Source organism: Triticum urartu, chromosome 2A (assembly GCF_056163025.1).
Source record: "Triticum urartu cultivar PI428250 chromosome 2A, HENAU_Tu73, whole genome shotgun sequence".
Classification (NCBI taxonomy): Eukaryota; Viridiplantae; Streptophyta; class Magnoliopsida; order Poales; family Poaceae; genus Triticum; species Triticum urartu.
In genome coordinates this window covers 13,367,511-13,391,224 of record NC_141874.1, presented here as the reverse complement: position 1 = coordinate 13,391,224, position 23,714 = coordinate 13,367,511, and the positions used below count along the sequence as shown (strand labels likewise).

Below are 23,714 nucleotides of genomic sequence, written 5' to 3'. Positions count from 1 at the left end.
CGTGGCTTCTAGTCCGCATGCCACTAGTACATTTTTTCTCAAAGAGTACACACATTTTTTTGGCGGGATCAAATAAACAAACTTTAGCTATGTGACGCTCACTCTAGAAGGTGGAGGTCAGAATGATCGACAGACGACAGTACTATAAGAGAAAGGGTAATTGGATTCCGATTCTTTGCCCTTAAATCACGGATCACACGAGCTATGCATGTGTAATAACTAGTCAACCAATGGTTTGAGCGTTGGTAACTCGTCAACATCTCCCTCATGCTCTTGGAAGCACAGTACTGAGACTAGCAGGAGCCGTTGCCTGCAGCTAGTGCAGAATGGATCCGGACACTCGTCCATCATGGGCTACATACCTGCAGCTAGTGCGTGTGTGGAAGAGAATGGATGCGAAGACTCGTGCATCATGTGCTACCTGCAGCTAGTGCGTTTCTGTAGAGGAGAATGGCTCCGGACAGTGAACGTACGGGTCGACGGATACCCACGGAAACCCGGACAGCCTCAGTGCAAAATTCCAAAGCAAGACCGAACTGGCATCGGTATCAAATTTTGGCATGGCCAAGAGACTGCAGACAGGAGCAGTTGCCTCGGTTGGCTCCCATGAATAACACATTTTAGTGATGATACTTCCAGGAGTTTACTTCTGTCGAGTTCTTAATTTCTCTAACCTCTAAGCTCAGTTCAAAGCTAGGACACTTATTTTGAATCGGAGGAAGTAACATTTAGAGCATTTACAACTGGATACAACAAATCCGACCCTTCAAATGCCCGTGGACGCCGGGCAGTGACCGATGAGACCTCAAATTAGCGTTTCCAGAACCAGATACCTCAATTACGAATCCTCAAATCCATACAATTACATGCACATGAAACCTAAACTTCAGCGGACGTTGTCCGACAGCTGGCTGCGCCCCTTGAAATGTCGGTGCGATCGTCGACGAGGTATAGTAGGACATGGGACATGCACCGGCTCACGGGACTCGAGGCGCCGCCATCTCCCATGCCCTACTCTTCCTTGCCGGAGGTCGTCACCTGCACGTTGCCGATCAAAGTGAGGTCGACGATGGATCCGTCATGGTCAGAGGCCAAGAAATCCACCACGAGGCGGTTGCGGCACCTGGGGTTGTCCGCCATTTGAGGCGAGTATGAGGCGGCCGGCTGTAGATGCTCTTACTTCTGATGTTGAAACTTTCTGATAATAGACGGTTGTGTGCAACAATCGATAGAGGCCGGAAATGAGAAGGATTTCCATAAAACTCTGATGGTTCCTTCTCTGAATGAAGGAAAGACTCCATGTGAGCTAGCTCAGCAAAGGCCTTCTCTGACTATGCCAATCTGGAAGAGCTCCTGTAGATGATCAAGTGAAGAACGTCTCTAACTGAGTATCCAACATTCACTTAATTTGCTCTCCAGAATGCATTGAACATGCATGAGGCGACATGAATGGTATATGTGGCCACGTGGGGCAATGAAAGGAGTCACTAATTGATTAAATAACTAGTACGTCAAGGATCCTGGCTCCCCGGCTGTCCTATAAATACCCGCACAACTAACCAACAAAGATGCACCAAGCAAGAGTGTCTTCAAACACAACTGTTAAAACATCTGTCCATTACCTATCAGTTCCACAAATTGCCTTCTATCCTACTTCATATAACACCCTGCCCAGCTCATGCAATATGGCTCTTGGTACTCTGGTTATCATGGTCACCATGCTGGTGTATTTTCTCTGGAAAAATAAAAGAGTGCTATTGTCCCAGAAGCAACGGGGGCGACGATGCAGGCTGCCCCCGGGGCCTGCGGCACTGCCCATCATTGGCAACATGCATCAGGTGATTCTGAGCAAGCCGGCGGTGTTCCGATGGATCCATGGCCTGCTCAAGGAGATGACACAGACATCATGTGCCTCCGTCTCGGAGCTACTCATGTCATTGTTGTAGCATGTCCACAGATAGCCTCTGAGGTACTACGAAAAAATGATGAAGTTTTTGCCTCCCGTCCCACCACCTTCGCCTCGGGCATACTCAGCTTCGGGTACAAGGGCTCCATCTTCTCACCATACGGAGACCAGTGGAAGAAGATGAGGCGTGTCCTTACTGTTGAGATTCTCGCCTCGTCCATGGAGCGAAAGCTCCACCACCTCCGGAAAGAGGAGTACGACCACCTTGTGAGGTACATTAATAAAACTCATTGCAGCGACATGGCATGTCCAGGCAACATTGTCAACGTCCGTCATGTAACCCAACACTTCGTTGGTAACATGATAAGAAGGCTTGTGTTCGGTAAAAGATACTTTAGTGACCTACCAGCTTCATCCACTAGTGGGCCTGGACATGATGAGGTGGCACATGTTGCCGCTCTCTTCACGGCCCTCAACCATCTCTACAGCTTTTGTGTGTCCGACTACTTCCCTGCCCTCATAGGCCTCGACTTGGATGGCCATGAAAAGGTTTCCAAGGTTGCCATGCAAACAATCAACCAGTTGCATGATCCTATTATAGAGGAGTGGATGCGTGAAAGGTCATCCACTCTTGAGAAAGGGCCCCGAGACTTTTTGGACGTTCTGGTTCATCTTAAAGATGCAGAGGGACAACCAATGCTTTCCCTAGAAGACATTAGAGCACAAACAGCGGTTAGTATGTCATCTTAACCTCAATAAAAAGTTTCTTCATTGTTCTTCGATCCATTTTATCTGTGTATTGACCTTTTCTGTTGCGTTATACTGATTACTTTATTTATTCTCAAATCTATGGATGTACCTAGGAAATGATCTTTGCAGCAGTCGATAACCCATCTAATGCGGTTGAGTGGGCACTCGCTGAGATGATAAACATGCCAGAGATCATGCAGAAAGCAACCGACGAACTCGATGCCGTTGTCGGTAAAGATAGACTGGTGCAGGAGTCTGACATTCCTCAGCTAAACTATCTCAAATCGTGCATCCGGGAGGCCTTCCGCTTACACACATACCATGCTCTTAACGTACCCCATGTCACCATGGCAGACACAACAATTGCTGGCTACACCATCCCCAAGGATAGCCACATACTTTTAAGCCGGCTTGGACTTGGCCGCAATCCCAAGATTTGGACTGAACCACTGGAGTTTCACCCTGAGAGGCATTTGAACACTGGGAATGTACTTCTCACTGATCCAGGCCTACGTTTCATTTCATTTAGCAGTGGGAGGAGGGGTTGTCCTGGGATTTCACTTGGTACCTCTATGACAATGATGTTGTTCGCAAGGATGTTGCAGGGATTCACTTGGACAAAGCCTCCCGACGTTAAGAGTATGAGTCTCCAAGAACGCAATGCGGGCCTTGCACTAGCTGAACCCCTTGTTCTGCAAGCTACACCACGATTGGCTGCACATCTCTATATATGATCCAATTAAATAGATTTAATATGCGTTTTCTCATTTATGTGTCAATAAAATGTATCTGGAACTAGTGTATGTTACATGTTTCTGGCGCTACGTTCAGTTCTCTTTTAATATTATGACACTGCATGTGTGCAGAAACAAAGAAGCAATCGATGGTTGCATCACTAATGTAATGTGTGTACTTATCATTATGTAAAACAAAACCTCTGTATTTTCCATTATGGTGTACCATGAAATAATCCTTGGAATTGCACAAAAGTTTTATGTTTATGTTGTATACATGCCTGGCTGTACAATTTTGTGCCCAGCTTTGACCCCGTCTTACAATTATGTCATTCATGCATCAATATGTTATGTATTGCCAACTTATTGTTCTATGAACTAAGTTTTTTCATATTCTATTAACTAGGGTTTTTTTGTGAGAAATCTTTTCTTCTGAGATATAAAAGCTGTATCATGATGCATTTTAGTAGAAAGAAACTTATACACAATGATTAACGAGCCGGGCAGGTTCGCCATCACCGAAATGGCAAAAAAAGGGAAAATGCTCATCCTAATCAGGCTCAAGGCCCGGTTCATTTCCCTTTGAAACAACCAAAATTCTGAAGAACTAGACTGCGGCAGATTCTGCTTAATATTCAAGTTAAACAGGTTGTCCGAAGAAATGGCTTGGTGCTTGAAAACGATGTGAGAATTCTAATTTTGGAAGTAATTTTCTAGTTTTCATACGTTTAATGAATTGTATTATGCAGGACAGTGTATTGTCAGGCTAGTGGTTATTGTTGATAATGCTACGAGTAAGTTCTTGCTGTTTGGTTTGTACTGTCAGCTTTTCGTTTATTGCTGCAGGTCCTTCATTTCATTAATTTCACTTCATTTCATCAGTGCAACAACAAAGACAGAAAGAAAAATTTATTTCTGAATTACGCGGGCAAAGTTGCTATAGTAATTATACTTTTCGGCATAAACTGCAAACTGGTCTAAATAACAGAATCATCGTTATCCACAGGTGTTTATGGAATAGACTACCTACATGTGGCATAGATCATATCATACATCGTACAATTTGCATCCATGCAATGAATTCCATATCTAGTATTGCAAAAGGAAAAAAAATATCAGTTTTAAGTAGACTATAATAGGTGGGGATAGAGTTTCCAAGTTTATATTGTACCAATCTGCTCGTTTTTCTTTTAGGTTGCATGATATTCATTGCTTTACTAACTAGGGAATTAAAAAGGTGATTGTTCCTAAAGTATTTTCAGTTTTTTCTTAATTTTCTTAGATTAATTGTGCATTTTGTTGACTTTAATTTTTATTTTAATCATTAATTTCATATTATAAAAATGTGATAAGTTTTAATTTTGCTGGAAATTATAATCTAATATATTTGTATTGTTTTCTAAACACTTCTGGCCTTTCGGTTTATGTCTGTTTCTTTCTTTTTAAATTTTTGTCCAGCAGACAGTCAGACCTGCAAATCCGTTGGAATGCAATTTTTATCCGTTGTTGATTTATTTTATGTGTTTTCAAAAATTTAGTTATCTATATATTTCTTTATGCCCGGTGATCTGTCATGTGTTGCTGACGATTTAGTCGATGGTTAACTATGAATCCCTAATCCAATTGTGGAGCGATGTTAACACCAAATACAAAATAGTACATGTCTCCGGGGAAAGGGCAGGTCTGAGACTGGGACTCGCAGCCACCTCATTTAAGAAACTCGCACCGTACGTGGTCCTTACTCACTCCTATGGACTCCAGGGAGCCTTTGGTTACTGGGTGCAACCAATGGGAGATGGTAGCTCGGGATATCTTCAACCGGTTCGGATGGCGCTCGCATAACAGGATAGGAGTCTAGAGAGCTTATCCTTTTTATCTTCATTGTGCCGGTTGATATGGTTCACATGTATTTTTTTCCTTTTTTTGGTACTTTGATCTGCTCCGTTTTGTGAGCTGTAAGACTTTTATGATGATTATGGATTGTTAATAAGATGGATGCATGCATCATCATGATGCAGAGGCCAGGGGTATGCCTCCATTTAAAAAAAAGAAACCTCATTTAAGAAATAACTCCAACTGAGCTTAGAGCTAGCCAAGCTCGAGTTTTATTTGTTTTACAAGTTCTCTTTATTAGTTTCATTAACTTTAAAAATATGCAGAAACGATGTTTATAAATCATATGCATATATGTATCTGAAAAGGTATTTTTGAAATATGTAATTTTGTTGATTTCCGAAATATGCTATTATAAATTTTTGCTGGCTGATATAGTTTTGATGATGGATTTATTAATTCCTGTTTATAGCCTGCAGACGCGGAGAATGAATAGCTTGTGTTCTAGCTGTGACATGTGATCGCGCGGGCGAAACGCGCGGGGTTGAATCGTCGTCGGGAGCACGTACCTACGTACTAAAATGTCGGAGGTGGTCACATCTGCAGCAGCTGGCATATGTGACACCAGTACGTGACGTACATCTGAAAAATGAGCAAGTTAATCATGTACCGTATTAATGAGTGGCTCTGCGTTCGTGGATGAGAACGTCCACAAGATTAGTCGTCTCACAATGCGATTCGGTGTCCGTCGTAGCTCGTACGTAACTTGTCCATCATTGATTGTGTAGGATGTGCTGTGGATTGGACTGGAGAGAAGGCTTCAGGACCTTAACGTGTGATCCAAAACACGACAGTGAAGAGACAGACGACGGCGATGACAATGCGAACCTGTGCACCATCGAAAGGTCGACAAATCGAAATTCTCTTGGCTGTTCCAGATGCATGCAGTTGCCAATTTCAAATCGTTGAGAAGGTTTTTTTTCTTCTGTGACACCTATTAGCTCGCCTGTGCATTTTTTTAATGTAAAGGCGGTGAGTTGTTGCTCTCTCTTATGATTTCTAACTAAACTCTCCTTCCCGGGCGCTCCGGCGGTGGAAGGGTGGGGGAGGAGGAACCCCTCAGATCTGGCTGCCCGGTGTGGAAATAGGGTGTGGGCTTGCGTGTAAGGCGGTGCTGTGGTTGGGGCAGCAGCCTCGACGCGTATGGAAATAATGTCCTCCCAATCCTTGCTCCACCTCAACGACGGCGCTCCGGGCTTCAGCGCTGAAGGACCAGTCGATGTTTGGCATGGTGTTGTTGTGGAGGCAACGATGGCAGCAGTACCGTTGGCTGTTTTGTCCTCAAGCTTCGCAGGCGTCGTGGCAGCGACTTATGCAGCACCACTGGGAAGCTTCAAGAGTTTGTGTAGGCTTTGGGTGCGCTTGTTTGTTTTTGTCCTAGGGGGCAGTGCCGGTGTGCCATGTTCTCGTGCTTCCGCGTCGGCTTGGTTAGCATCGATGCTCTCAACGCTTGGACGTCGAATTTGGCTACAACAAGTTCATCTCTAAGATGTTTGACGGTGCGCGTTAGAGTACAATGCAATGCTCGCCCAAATCTAGAAGTGGGGAGCCTACCGGAGCGGCTGCGATGGCGCACCATCGGGCCATCTAGGAGATTGGAGGAGTGAAGCATCCTAGGGACCTAGTTGTAATATTTTTCTTTTTTAGGGTTGTCTTGTAATGTTGATCTGTGGCTAATAAATCTGGGGGTCTTTTGGGAAAAAAAATCTACTATACAACCTTATTTTTTTTATAAACATATTGTTTTCTAATAGTTTCTAGCTTATACTAATTTTCCAAAATTTATGATCTTCTTTTATGTTTGTCTCTGTCTTTTTGCACTGGAAGGGCCGTCGAGTATGCAATTCTTGTCAGGGTACCAAGAGGTAGTCGCGGAATTCATAGTCAGGTTGGAAAATCATCTTCTTGGATGATCACACCACTTTGATGAAGATCAAGGACGAGCCGAAGGCGCGTCGCTGTCATCGCCCCTCACCGAAGCCGTACAAACCTTGTTGTAGTAGATAGTGGGGAAGTCATTGTGTCAAGGCCTCATAGGGCTAGCGCACCAGAGTAGCGACCATGGCCGATGAAAACATTTGTAGTTCAAATGGATCAAACGTGTAAGCACCCAAACAAAGACGAAGGAAGACCGGTTCCAAATAGATCCACCAAAGACTAGCATAGGACGAATCCCATGAGATCCGACGGAGACACATCTCTACACACCCTCTGACGATGCTAGACGCACCATTCGGACGGGGATATAATGTGGAGAAATTATTCCTACTGAGGGACATCGTCGTCTCCACACAACCCCAACCAAGATGTTAAATCTAATAAAAAAGGCCATCAGTGGCGTTGATGGAAGGGAAGCCTTGGGTACTTTTGTTGTGGAGGAGGAAAGAGAATAATTTCATGATATTGATCATGTCACCTTGATTAAGTAGATGGGCGGCAACGAAGAACGCTATAACACTAACTTCTTCAAATTACAAGATTAAACTTTACATTCCTTATGGATCATTCATGCTCATGCACGATTAATAGTTAAGCTTGGGAAAAATGTATGAGCGGATCTTACACGCTTCGTTTCCACAGTTGGATCTTGATATTCCGAAGAATGTTCTTGGATTATCCCTTTAAATTTTCTATGAAAGAGTAATTAATTGCAATGCGCAAATCTGATATTTATTTTGTATTTCTTTATAGATATGCCTGAAAAGTTCAAGATTATGATATCTCCTAAATATGCTCGTGGAATAGCAATTTTTCATATGTGGTACATCACCAGACGAGCATCCAGAAGGAACGATGAGCACTGGTACTACGTCTGCCGCTACAAGCCCTAATACGCATGATTGAACATCTATTAAGGAAGATAGGTGGCACTGGAAATGGCTTGCCATTCCGAGTCACCGAGCTTTGTGAAGTCTACCATTCCATAGTAGGCACTATATCCAAAGTCCCTATAGTTATAAACATCGTCTTCGTCACCTCCATTTAGGTAAGCGGTAGTACTCGATCAATCGGATTAGACAAGTACAAAAACGACCATTAGAGGAGATCAACAGAGATGATTCCCATAGCTAAAACCTCTAGTCATGTAACATCCCACTTTTCCAAATTAGGATGTTAATAGAAGCATAGCACCTGCATATCATTGTTTCATGCAATGTTGGAATGTTCAAACTGGTTTTCAACTCAGACAAAAGCGGAGATATGACTTCTTGAAAGTAATGTTGGAATACCTTTGATAGAGCTTCATTGCATATACGGGTCTTCTAAAAGAAATTATGGGGACTATCTGAACCATAAAGTATTGTAGGAAACTATTATAAAGGCCCGTAATAGATATTCTAAATAAAATATTTTTAAAACATGCACGTGAGCTGAATTTTGTTCCTAAGCTCAATATTATTATTTTGATTTATTGTGATCTGTATGTATTTTTCTAAAATCGGGTTGTCAATTATATATATAGGCCATAATGAATTTAGGAAAAATATTAGAGATGCTCTTGTATTTGGACCGATCGACACCGTCCTGATAACCCAAATCCCAGTCCACACAGCCTTTAGAAAACTCCTTATAGGTGTGGTCACATTAGAAAACTCCTTATGGGGCTGAAAGAAGTAGTGTGAAAATTAAGTGTGTCAGAATCTCAAACTATCCATTATCCATGGCTGCGCGATTGAATGAGGAACTACTAATCCAACTTCTGTTAGATTGGCCAGCAAAATATCAACCCTTCTTAGTGTATCAAATACACATTTGTACATGTCTCCAGGTACAGGCCAACTTGACTGGGACACACGACCAACCTTGGCTCGTCTTCTAGCTGTGAGCCTGTGAGTGATTATCAGTCATGGTCATTGGCCGGTCTTCAATGGTTTGGCTACATATGACCGTGTACTGCAGAAAGATTCTCTGTGAGGAAGAATCAAAGCAACCACGCTCGCTCTATCACGCATTAATTATTGGTAGTCAGAGGACGTGCGAGTGTCATAATTTCACTCTATATATGGCTGCTCAATTTGTGGTCATGTACTGCAAACAAATAGCCTATGTTTGTGGACGAGAGAAAAAAAGAGAAGATTCAAAGCAGCATCGGTATGGACGAGAGAAGAGAAGATTCAAAGAAACCACACCCGCACGATCGAGAGTTGATTTGTGGACGTTAAGAGCGCGTACAAGGTTGTCACATCTGATGTACATATATATCACACGAGATACCTCTCTCCTGTGCCAACATATATGGAAACTTGGAAAGTGAGAGAGGGAGACATGTACGATGCCATGAAAAGGAGCAAGAGAGAGACATATGACCAAGCAAACCTCTCAGCGATGATGCTGCAACGAAACGTTTGGTGCATAGTTCATTTTATAAGAATCGCTAAAGTTAGCTGACAAATTTCATTTTTAGGCTTAGAGCCGAACTGTTTGTTCATCTATGTTGGTTTCTCCCTCCCAACTTTTATGTCGCTATAAATGCTTGAGGGTGGATTTAATGTTTCGTCTCCCGCTAAAAAAAGGAATTAATGTTTGGTCGTTATAGCCAACTAGAAGATACCCCGCGCGTTGCTGCGGGAACGATTATATAAAATGAATAGAAAATTTGGGCTTATAGAACTATTTTTTCAAGGGAAAAAGATTTACATAACATGTAATATAGATACATGAAGCAATTTAGTAACCCTCCTCAAGTGTTCCACTATGAAAAGAAGTAACATTCTCATAAGCCATCTCGGGCGCTGAGAGAAAGTGTTTACAAACTAATGGGTGGAAGCATACGATGAATCAGCTATTGTATGTACTCAATAATGAAAACTTTGATCAACTTTGCGATGAAAGGTCACAACCCTGATATACAGGATGTATTGGTGTAACCATTAACATATCACATGTTTCTTTTATTCCCAACAAAAGAAATCACCTGTGTGAGAGGACCCATGCATATGATTCCTACAATGGAAATACGAGTAGTAGTAACAATTAAATTTATGTAAACAGTGGACCAAATTGTTACTTTGTGAAGTCAATTAATCTATTTATTTTTTCCATGCAGAAGGAGAATAATTGCCCAATATTTTTTTCAGAAAATTAACCCAATGTTTAAGAAAGTTCGTATGGGTGCTGCAAGATTATCTGTTAGGCTGTGTAGCACACATAAGAAATAACATGATTTGGCTATCTAAGATATGCAGAATGCAATGCAATGCATGTGTAGTGCAGATAAAAATCAAAATTTTGTAAAAGATGGGGCTCGTACGTACCAAACCTGCCAGATGGTTTTATATGAAATCAGAATTAGGATTAGGCTGCACATCAAGAAGCGCTAATTCATTCTCAGTCATTTATACTTATCCGGAGAACAACATGGAATTGGGCTGCACAGTGTTCCAGCATGTACATCTTCGTAGGAAAATAACAAACTGAAGATCAACACAGGAGCACTTGACCTTAAACTGCAGAAGCGTTGTTGTTGTAGTCCGTAGGTCGCCGTTCTCGCCAAGTTCAAGCTAGCAAGCACCTCGGAACTACCAGCAAGCGGCACAAAACGTGCAAACACAACATAAGAACAGGAAATTAATCTGATCACAAAGAAAGAAATCCAGAACATATAGGAGGCTCGAGCTCACCATTGGTACTGATCTTCATCGGAGCTGTGCAGACCATGGAAATCCATCAAAAAATACAGAAGATTAATCCTCCAAATCACCATCACAAATCCAAAAATACAACAGCTAATAAGTGCATGCACTGACGGCCTGACGGGCCAATCGCAAGGAGAAGAGATGCTCATGCTCTTTTTTAGTTGGGCTTGCGTGTGTTCATAGCGACATAAAGATTTGCAGATTTGAAGATTAATCCAAAAAAGAATTAATGTTTGGTCGTTCTAGCCCATAACCAACTAGACCAACAACTTTTTTTCTAAGTTTTGTAACTGATAGCTTATTTGTACGTAAGCAAAAACCCAAGAATAAGCGACCCAATTTAAACGAAAAAAATCATGAAATGGGATGAGCAGGTGATAACCCATATGACAATTTGTTCATCGCCCTAGGAACGAGGTTGATGTCGGTGTTTGTCGTCAGATTTAACGGTCATGGTCTACCAGGTCAAGATGGTGATTATGTGAACCATACTGTTACCGGCATTCTTATGTTCATATGCTACAACTATCAACTTGGCAATAATGTACTAGTTACCATGTGCCTATGCTGAACTCACCAACACGACAATTATTTAGTTACCTAGTTGTAAATTCTACAGTTAGCAACATGATTATTATTATGTAGTTACACAATTGCATATATCATCGTTACCCACATGGCAATTATGTAGTTACCCAGTTGTTCGGGCTATAATTAGTAACATCACACAAATATGTTACCAAGTTGCCCACGTTACAGTTACCAACCCAACACAACTCACTACACCATAATTGTTGATTGGTAGCAATTAACTGTAGGGAGAAATATCTGAATAAAGGCAACCAAAATCATGTTACTGCCACCAGAAATACTTAAGGGCAGAGAATTGCCGGCGGGAGTTGACAAATGAGGACATATACACTGCAAACAATATTGTTTTTCATTGCAACTGCTGGCAAAGCTCAAGCATGGCCCACTGCTTGCCGGGACCGTCTGTGGCGCGGGAATGAAATAATTGGGTCAATACGCGCTGGCAAGAAAGAGGACGCAAGAGTCGAAAACAACGAAAAATAGTAATATCCATGGCCATAACCAGTTCTACCCAAATTAGAGCCTCCTCTCCAGACCCCCACCCCGACCAATGTCATTGTCGACCCCCTCCACCCTCGACCGAATCCACCATGGCCGAACCCCTCCTCCAACATGTCTGGCCGTGGATCTTTTTGTGAGGTCTCATGATATTTACCTTCGTGTATTGTGTGAAAGTATGTACGATAGGCTGAACTAGAGAGAGGGGATGCACCATCTTCCATAGCTAGCCATATGTTGGAGAATAGCTTGATGAGCAAGAGTCTCGAAAAGCTATGAAGACCATACCATGGATGATTCGTCATCAATTAACAAAGACACCTACCAACATTGCTGGTTTTCTAGACCTTTTGCCAACACATCCGTGACTATGGCCTGAATATCGCACTGTGTTTACCAAGGTGGGGTCGAATTGTTCTTGGGGCCTTTCATAAGCGAGAAACAATAGAACATTTTTCATAACAGTAGAACTATTAATTTGCAAAAAAATAACAGTAACTATTGGTAGGTGTCTAATTTCTTTGAATGCATAGTAGGAGTAGATACTATTTCATCTTGGTGGGTGGTGTACAGGGCTAATTTATTTGTAGGTATTGATTTTGTTTCATAATAGAGCAATATAAATGAGGACGCCTTTGCTCAAGAATTTCAGCAGTGATTCAAGAGACCGTGTATTCGATTGATGTACGTAATTTATCGTGGGGCAATATTTACCTTTTTTAGTTTATTTTAACACAGACGCTCATACACGCGCACATACATTCATCCCTATGAATGCACGCACGCACACCCTATCCCTATGAGCATCCTGAGAGATTGAGTCGGCACATCATCTTGAGATTGACGAAGTCGCCACAGACGCCTTCGTAGTCGGCGGGGACATATCTCCCACTAAACGCACATTGTTGGAAAGCATGAAATAAACTCAGGAAAATCCGAGAACCTCTAGGACATGAACTCTGATGGGTTATGGCTAGCATTGTCCTCCTAATCATCCAACCACGGATTAGTTTGTTGGGAATATGATCAATTTACCGAATGATTTTATTGACAGAAATACTAGATAAAACATGACTAGTATAGCAGTGATAAAACAAGCCATGCGATTTGACAAAGAGAAGGTAAACAACATCTTCATATATGAACCATAACTAAACATATCTAGAGCAGACAGTATAGCATGTTGCATATATGAAATATAGTCTAACATATCTAGGGCAAATACTAGAACAAGGAACTGTAGCAGGACCTCCAATAGAAAGAGGAAGAACACGTACAGGACAGCAACAGCAGAAGCGCTGGACTTGGGGTCAGTATCCTCGCCAGCCATGTCGTCGAGGAGGTCGTGGACGTCGGGGAAGAAGTCATCGTCGGGGAAGTAGTCGTCAGAGTCCGGGGTGTCCGTGACGAAGAAGTCCGTAGTTGCGCGAAGTGCTCCCCCAAAACCTTATCATCCTTCTCCCGTGCAGGACTCAAAAGGTGCGGTTTTGGAGGCCTACTGTCCCGACCTGCGGTGCATGCCGCAAGCCGGGATGGGGAAGATCATAGCAGTAGCTTAGTGGTCGGGAACTCTGAGGCGGGAGGGTTGTGTTGTTCTGGTGCGTCTCTCTCAGAAGAGCGACCTCCCTTTTATAGGCGCAAGAGAAGGAGGCGAGAGGGCTGCACCATTCGCATTCGAACTCCACTTTCGCAAAAAATCTCTTCAGCTTCCGTGTGACCTTTCGTATACTAGTCGTGTGTGGCAAAAATTTAGACATCGGCTCATTCCGCGCCGCAGCGCCGGCGGGCGGCGGAGGAGGAGCGCGTGTGGACGTCCCTCTTATTCTCATGCTCATACAAGTGGGGAAAGAACCTCCCTTATAAAAAGGTACAACTCCCTCTAAACTAGCAATGTGGGACTAAACTTTAGTTCCACCTCTTGCCTTTCATGAATGGGCTGCATGGGCCTCTAGGACTTATTAGGAATTTCTGAAACTGCTATTGGACTAGGCTCAAAATAAACAAAATTCCAGCATGGTTCACTCATTTTTAGTTGTACTCCCTCCGTCCAAAAATACTTGTCATCAAAATGAACAAAAAGGGATGTATCTAAAACTAAAATACATCTAGATGCATCCCCTTTTATTCAGTTTGATGACAAGTATTTCCGGACGGAGGGAGTATATGGCAATATTTTAGCTAACCATTCAGCATAACGATTTGTTTCTTCTGTGTAGGCATGAGCATCAAGTACGTCAGTTACTTACGTTTGCATCAAGTCTATGGCTTACATATGCGCTTGCGTCTATGGCAATAGAGAAGATCGAGACAAACAGCGACGATTGTAGGACCTCCTGGCTCCTGTGCATATAGTAGGATCGACAAGATGAGGCCCTCGTATTTTGCGTGCATGCGAATCGTAAAGGGAAAATTCTGGTTGTACCCCATACCATTGTACACTCTATCCTCCCCGTTCATTTTTGCATCAAAATTTGTGCAAGCAATTTTTTTATTTCTCCCAAATAAAAGAACCTTTGAACTCGAAACTTTGCAGATCAATATCACACATGTACTACTATGTGCAAAAAAGTTTTTCGACTTTTTCGCGTAACATAATTGGTAAAATACGACTCATTCAGAATTTGAAATTTGAATAATTTATGTTTCATCAAAAAATCAAAAACATTTTACACAATGAGATTCACTTGTGTATAGTTGACCGGTAAAGTTTCATGGTCAAATGATCTCTTGTTTCAAAGAAACAAAAAAGATAACTTTTTATATAAGAAGAGCATGAATCTTGACGCAAACTAGACAGACAAGGGTGCACCACTATTGGGATACAACAAATCAACACTTGATTGTAAATGAGTCAATTACACCGGCGGTGCCAGAACTTGACGCAACCGGTCACTTTGGTATTAGAACTTGTGGCATACATTGAACTAGTACAATAACTTGGTTCGGACGTGCAAATACGGTGCAAAATCATGTTTGATATGAAATCGATGCTGACTTGGCACGTGAGCATGGCGTGGGGCCTGTTGTCAGTTACTGTAAAGCAGACAGGAGGTCGTATGGCCTTTTTTTTTGTGCAAAACCCCCCTTGGTTTTTTATTCCTTATAAAGAAAACTTGTCTACGTGTCAAGTGGCATTTTTTCACCTCTATGAGGCACGGATCCCATCTGTCAGTACATCAGTATAGGAATTAAACAGGAAAAGGATGGCCTCGACGTATCGGAAATACGATCTGCTGCTTGATGTAGTATAAACTGGACGCATGTGGGGCTTAAAAATATTGCAAATAGTCCCGCCCATTTTGCACGCACTAGTTTTTTAAGAATTTGTAAAAAGTAATTAATGAAAATAATGTTCAAATATATATTCCTATGTTATAATTTTTTTTGAGGATATAAATATTATACATAAAGACAATGATTAGTAAATAAAAACATTTCAATATACAGCCATGTATTATATAAAAATGTTTAGTAAATAAGGTCATTTAAATGTTTTTTAATAGAAACTAATTAATAAAAAAATACATTTGCAGATTATATTTAAATTTCACAAAATTTGCATATAATTATTGAAATGTTTGTAATTATACAAACATTTTTATATGTATGCATATAATTTTATTACACAACCATTGTTTTTCAAAATTGTAACTACTAATATTCACATTGCATTGCTTTAAATTATACAAACATTTTTATAATACATAACAATTATTTTAAATACATGAATATTTTTAAAATAGTACTTGTGTTTTTAAAAGCAAGTTATTTCATTTGTATGTTATCTTAATACAGAGATCAGAATTTACATACCTTTTACAAATTTCCAAAAGAAACAAGCTGGTGCAAATGGGCCGCACCGGCTGCCCATTTAACCTCCAAGAGCCCCTTTTGTTCCATTACATAAAGAATAGTTATCCATTGACGATATGACTGTTGAACGGGTGTAATGGGCAAGACTGACTGTGTGCTAGCCACAGGTCGTGGTTTGAGTCGCAGAAGACTCCTTTTTTGTGTTAATTTTTCAGAAAAACTGAAACTCTACCTTTGCAACATCGGCAGGGGCTCTTTGTGAGACACAGAAAATCGAGGGAGTTTTCACAAAAAATCCCCCCCCCTTTGCCTTTCAATCACCGACAGCTAGTCCCATGCCACGCTAGCATGCCTAGTTAGCGGCTCGGGCGTACACAAACGAAATTTGCATGGTATTTGTATACTAGAGCCAAGTTATTGCACCAGTTCAATGTATGCCGGAAGTTCTAGCATCAAAGTGGTCATTTGCACCAACTTCTAGCACCACCAGTGTAATTGACTCATTGTAAATCGATGATAACTTTTGTTTTTTTTAATCAAGTCGATCGACGAGAGTTGTGGGGTTCAGTGTTTCCTATTCGGCGACCTTTCCGTCAAGTAGTCGCTGAAAAACACAGGCTAGCCACAAGTGTTATATGGACGGGCCCATTTAGGGCTAGTTAGTTGCTGAAGGAACCCCTATTTTTTGAACTTTTTGGTTGGTTCCTGAAGGGTTTTGGAAACCTTCCAGATGGTTCCTCAACTGTTTTTTTCTATCTTGTTAATTGGGTTCTTTTGTCCTTTTTTCTTTTTTGTTTCAGTTTTTTTTCTTTCATCATTTTGTTTCAAAAATTCTCAAATTTCAAAAAATGTTCATAAAACTGAAAATATCCGTGTTTTCAAAGAATATTGGCAAATTTAAAATATGATCGTGATTAGCAAATGCAAATAATATTGTTTGCATAATTTATTTATTTTCGCATTTTCAAAAAAAGTTTGTGATTTTCAAAGAACTTTTCAGAATTTTTAGAAAACAATTCAAAATATTAAAATTGTGTTTTTGATTTATAAAATGTTTGGAATAATCAAAAAGTGTTAGAAATTTTTTAATTGTTTGGGATTTTGAAAAAAAAAATCATATTTTTCAAAATAAAATTTTGATTTTAAATTATTTTGAAATTGTAAAAAATGTTCGTGTTTTCAAAGCTTGTTGTCAATTGTTTTCCTAAAAAAATCACAACAATAAATCAGGTCAGTTCGCTATACTGCCTCGCTCCAGTTTGCTACAGTAGTCAGTTCAATATGTGTCAGTGTTCGTCTGGTTTTGCTACAGTACCTTGTTTCAAGCTAGCTTCACTGCATGCACGAGTTGGCCGACCGTCTGTGTGTTTCCCCGCCAATCACCCGCAAAGGGCAGCAGATAGTACATGGGTCTTTAGCACGTTGGCCCAATCCTCTCCCTCATTTTTCTTCCATTTTTTGGACAATGGAAGGTAATGCTCAGCTTTTTCTGCCCGTATCATTGGTCTTTTTGGATGATGGACTTCCTTTTTTTAGGGGAGGACTTCCTATTTGATACTCATTGTGTGAACATGTCGAGCAAAGCCAACTACTAGGCCACCCCAAGTAGGGTAACTGATAGTTGTCCATTCATTGACTTTCTCATTTTTTGGTTGGATATATATAATGAATTTCTCCTTTTTCTCATTTCATTTCTTTCTCCATTCTCCATTTTTACTTTTTTTTTGTTTTGTTTTTTTCCTTTTTTATAATTCAAGAATATTCTGTAAAATTCATAAAGAATTTTTATGTAGCGAACATATGTAAATCCTTGAGAATTTTCTAAATGCATTAATATTTATATAAAATAAATCTGAGGTTTTTTAAAATCTGGGGGTCAATTTTGAAATACATGTAAATCTTTAAATTTGTGAGTATTTATTAAATTCATACACTTTTTAAAAATTTGTCATAAGTTTTTTAATACACAATCATGTTTAAAATACCAAAATGTTTGCTAAATTTCTGGTTTTTGAAAAAATATTAGTGATCATTTTTGGAATTCATATTCATTTTTTAAAGTCAAGAACATTTTTCAATGTAAGAATTTTTAATTCATGATTTTTTTGGCAGATTTTGGGAATAAATCTAACATAGAAAATATGAGAAAACCATTTGAAAATAGGAAGAAAACAAAAAAAACCTAAGACAAAACCATTGGAAAACCGTATGAAGTGAGGAGAACAATACAGGTGCTTGAACTGGGCTAGCCCACAGAATTCATGCACGTGTGTTTGGTCGTCAAATTGAATCATAGTGTGTCATAGACGGGGTGTTTGAAGTGACCTTGGGCCTTGTAGACACAACAACAGTCCATATACAAAAGAGAAAACTTAGAAAATTAACATAAAAGGGGAATAAAGAAGAGTCCCAAGGACCATGGGCCTTCTTGCCGTCCATTATTTCACTCCTCCTTGTCAATGGCCTCTTGGTGCTCCCACATCTCGTTCCTCGGCTATCACTTCATGTACTTTAGTTCCTTTTTTCTTCTACTTCTTGTGAGTTACTTTGCATTCATTTGACTTATGCATCGTTTTTTTCATAGGTGAAATGGCTCATCATGGTTCTCCCTAATTGTTCGACAATGCATAAATGTCATTGAGCAAGTCGACGGGTGTGTGTGATTGAGACCAAGTAGACATTCAAAGCCTTTTTTAGAACTTCACAAGCTTTATTGATCAACATTAACAAACATAGGGGTCCATAGGGACCCAGGCAGTTGCCCAATCCATAGGTGGTAACCATGATCAAGAGAAAGGGGTTACTTAGCAATATTATGAGCTTCAGCATTGGACTCCCACACTTCAGAAATGTCTAAGTTGTAACTGCTGAATGCTCTTTCCCATAGTAAACTTTAGATCATCTGTACCAACACCATGAATAGAAGCATGGGACATGTTTCCGATCAGCACGGTTGCAGTCCTTGTGACCTGATAAGAAAAAAACATGGAGATATCAAAACACACATGTATATTGGCACTCATGTCAATCCACTAAGCATAATAATGACATATTGAAAGAATCAGTAGGAAATTTACCACAATGGTCATGGAGAGATCAACCATCTTGTCGCCAGCAACACTCAAAACAACACATGCAAAAAAGGCGTTTGTAGCCTAGAAAAATTGCTCTGTTTGCGAGTTAGTGGTCCCTCCGGTATGCCCTTGGAAGCATCAAAATAGTTCATGGTGGTTAACCAAAGAACTACCCTGACATGCCATCTCTTGTAATTCACATCCTTGGACGTGGCAGGTTTGAGGGTTGCGGGAAAAGCAATTGGAGAAAACTGCCTAAACAAATCAGGTTTTTGGATTGTTGAAGAGCTATTTCCCATTAAGTTTAATTCAAAAAAATAGACCAAACATGAAATCATAATAGAAATGATAATTGGTTCCAGTAACAAAGTACTGAACAAGTCGTGCAATTGGGTAAATAAGCGAGAAGCATCGTATCAATGTCTATTCCTAGTAGTCCAAACACAATCCCTAGTTGGAGGGACAAGAACACATATAGTGTGGTGAAAGAAGAGGAATTTGTGTTAGTAGCCATATCGCCGAAGAGATTGTTGGTGTCGGGGAAGTGGTTGTGCGCATCCATATGGTGGAGAAGAATCTAGAAGTCGCACGAGAACGATCCCCAAAAAACTTCAACGCCTGTCTCTCTTACATGATCACAAGTCAGTCTTTCGGAGCCATGTTATCACAACGCGGCACACACAAAGAAGCAAATGGGAAAGCACTAGGTGGCACATAGCTCTGAAACCGAAGTGGCAGTGTTGGTGGAAGAGAAGCAACCTATAGACTCTAGAAGGCTACACTTATAGAGACAAAGAGGAGAGTGAAACAGCCACAACCATTTAGGCTCGTTTTTCAGTAGTACGAAAATGTTTCGACGCCTTTATTGCGTGATAAAAAGATAAAAAACACATACATATGCCATGAAAAATCACTAAACTGGCCCTTTGGCTAAAGTTCAGCACAAAATGGCCCTCTTTTGAAAAAAATTCATAAAATGGCCCTACACGCATGACGCCTGCACCAGGGGCGCCATGCTAGATATCATAACGCCTCGGTCAGGGGCGCCATATTGGTCAGCGCTGACTTGCCACGTTGGCAGGGCTTGCCACCATGGCGCCCCAGGCCAGGGCGCCGTGTTGATGGTCATGACGCCCCTGCTCAGGGCGCCATGCCCCTTGCGTGAACAAAATAGAGTCTCCCCTGTTTTCCCCTCCACAAACCCTCACTTTTCCCCTTCTCCACCCCGGCCGCCCCAATCAAGCCCCTACCTAATGCCCACAAAATTTCGTGAATCGGAACTCCAAATCGGCGATTTATCCTTCCCTTCGACCCCTCAAGGTATTCTCCTGTTGGGCTTCGTAGTAATTTCAAAAAAATTCCTACGCACACGCAAGATCATGTGATGCATAGCAACGAGAGGGGAGAGTGCTGTCTACATACCCACGCAGACCGACTGCGGAAGCGTTGACACAACGTAGAGGAAGTAGTCGTACGTCTTCACGATCCAACCGATCAAGCACCAAAACTACGGCACCTCCGAGTTCGAGCACACGTTCAGCTCGATGACGATCCCCGGACTCCGATCCAGCAAAGTGTCGGGGAAGAGTTCCGTCAACACGACGGCGTGGTGACGATCTTGATGTACTACAGCAGCAGGGCTTCACCTAAACTCCGCTACAGTATTATCGAGGAATACGGTGGCTGGGGGCACCTCACACGGCTAAGGAATAGATCACGTGGATCAACTTGTCTGTTTCTGGGGTGCCTCTGCCTCAGTATATAAAGGAGCCAAGGGGGAGGGGGCGCCGGCCAGGAGGAGGGCGCAGGAGGAGTCCTACTCCTTCCAGGAGTAGGACTCCCCCCCCCCCCAATCCTAGTTGGACTAGGATTCCCCGAGGGGGAAAGAGGGAGAGGGGGGCCGACCACCTCTCCTAGTCCTAATAGGACTAGGGGAGGGGGGAGGCGCGCGGCCACCTTGGGCTGCCCCTTTCTCCTTTCCACTAAAGCCCATTAAGGCCCATATGGCTCCCGGGGGGTTCCGGTAACCTCCCGGTACTCCGGTAAAATCCCGATTTCACCCGGAACACTTCCGATATCCAAACATAGGCTTCCAATATATCAATCTTTACGTCTCGACCATTTCGAGACTCCTCGTCATGTCCGTGATCACATCCGGGACTCCGAACAACCTTTGGTACATCAAAATGCATAAACTCATAATATAACTGTCATCGTAACCTTAAGCGTGCGGACCCTACGGGTTGGAGAACAATGTAGACATGACCGAGACACGTCTCCGGTCAATAACCAATAGCGGGACCTGGATGCCCATATTGGCTCCTACATATTCTACGAAGATCTTTATCGGTCATACCGCATAACAACATACGTTGTTCCCTTTGTCATCGGTATGTTACTTGCCCGAGATTCGATCGTCGGTATCCAATACCTAGTTCAATCTCGTTACCGGCAAGTCTCTTTACTCGTTCTGTAATACATCATCTCGCAACTAACTCATTAGTTGCAATGCTTGCAAGGCTTATGTGATGTGCATTACCGAGAGGGCCCAGAGATACCTCTCCGACAATCGGAATGACAAAACCTAATCTCGAAATACACCAACCTAACATGTACCTTTGGAGACACCTGTAGTACTCCTTTATAATCACCCAGTTACGTTGTGACGTTTGGTAGTACCCAAAGTGTTCCTCCGGTAAACGGGAGTTGCATAATCTCATAGTTATAGGAACATGTATAAGTCATGAAGAAAGCAATAGCAACATACTAAACGATCGGGTGCTAAGCTAATGGAATGGGTCATGTCAATCAGATCATTCTCTTAACGATGTGATCCCGTTAATCAAATAACAACTCATTGTTCATGGTTAGGAAACATAACCATCTTTGATTAACGAGCTAGTCAAGTAGAGGCATACTAGTGACACTCTGTTTGTCTATGTATTCACACATGTATTATGTTTCCGGTTAATACAATTCTAGCATGAATAATAAACATTTATCATGATATAAGGAAATAAATAATAACTTTATTATTGCCTCTAGGGCATATTTCCTTCAGTCTCCCACTTGCACTAGAGTCAATAATCTAGTTCACATCTCCATGTGATTTAACAGCAATAGTTCACATCACCATGTGATTAACACCCATAGTCCACATCGATATGTGACCAACACCCAAAGGGTTTACTAGAGTCAATAATCTAGTTCACATTGTTTTATGTGATTAACACCCAAAGAGTACTAAGGTGTGATCATGTTTTGCTTGTGAGATAATATTAGTCAACGGGTCTGTCACATACAGATCCGTAAGTATTTTGCGAATTATATGTCTACAATGCTCTACATGGAGCTACTCTAGCTAATTGCTCCCACTTTCAATATGTATCTAGATCGAGACTTAGAGTCATCCAGATCTGTGTCAAAACTTGCATTGACGTAACTTTTTACGACGAACCTTTTTGTCACGTCCATAATCGAGAAACATATCCTTATTTTACTAAGGATAATTCTGACCGCTGTCCAGTGATCTACTCCTAGATCACTATCGTACTCCCTTGCTAAATCAGTGCAGGGTATACAATAGATCTAGTATACAGCATGACATACTTTATAGAACCTATGGCCAAGGCATAGGGATGACTTTCATTCTCTTTCTATCTTCTGCCGTGGTTGGGTTTTGAGTCTTACTCAACTTCACACCTTGTAATACAGGCAAGAACTCTTTCTTTGACTGCTCTATTTTGAACTACTTCAAAATTTTTGTCAAGGTATGTACTCATTGAAAAAACTTATCAAGCGTCTTGATCTATCTTTATAGATCTTGAAGCTCAATATGTAAGCAGCTTCACTGAAGTCTTTCTTTGAAAAAACTCCTTTCAAATACTCCTTTATGCTTTACAGAATAATTCTACATTATTTCCGATCAACAATATGTCATTCACATATACTTATCAGAAATGCTGTAGTGCTCCCACTCACTTTCTTGTAAATATAGGCTTCACCGCAAGTCTGTATAAAACTATATGCTTTGATCAACTCATCAAAGCGTATATTCCACGTCCGAGATGTTTGTACCAGTCCATAGATTGATTGCTGGAGCTTGCATATTTTGTTAACACCTTTAGGATCGACAAAACCTTCTAGTTGCATCGTATACAACTCTTCTTTAATAAATCCATTAAGGAATGCAGTTTTGTTTATCCATTTGCCAGATTTCATAAAATGTGGCAATTGCTAACATGATTCGAACAGACTTAAGCATAGATACGAGTGAGAAACTCTCATCGTAGTCAACACCTTGAACTTGTCGAAAACCTTTTGCGACAATTCTAGCTTTGTAGATAGTAACACTACTATCAGCGTCCGTCTTCCTCTTGAAGATCCATTTATTTTCTATGGCTTGCCGATCATCGGGCAAATCCATCAAAGTCCATACTTTGTTCTCATACATGGATCATATCTCAGATTTCATGGCCTCAAACCATTTTGCGGAATCTGGGCTCATCATCGCTTCCTCATAGTTCGCAAGTTCGTCATGGTCTAGTAACATGACTTCCAGAATAGGATTACCGTACCACTCTGGTCCGGATCTCACTCTGGTTTACCTACGAGATTCGGTAGTAACTTGATCTGAAGTTTCATGATCATCATCATTAGCTTCCTCACTAATTGGTGTAGGTGTCACAGAAACCGGTTTCTGTGATGTACTACTTTCCAATAAGGGAGGAGGTACAGTTACCTCATTAAGTTCTACTTTCCTCCCACTCACTTCTTTCGAGAGAAACTCCTTCTCCAGAAAGTTTCCGAATTTAGCAAT

At 41.3% G+C, this 23,714-nt stretch overlaps 1 pseudogene; it reads left to right on the top strand.

Moving 5' to 3' along the window:
* Positions 1-1,589: 1,589 nt before the first annotated feature.
* On the top strand, positions 1,590-3,390 carry LOC147982894 (tyrosine N-monooxygenase-like; annotated as a pseudogene).
* The last annotated feature ends 20,324 nt before the right edge of the window (positions 3,391-23,714 follow it).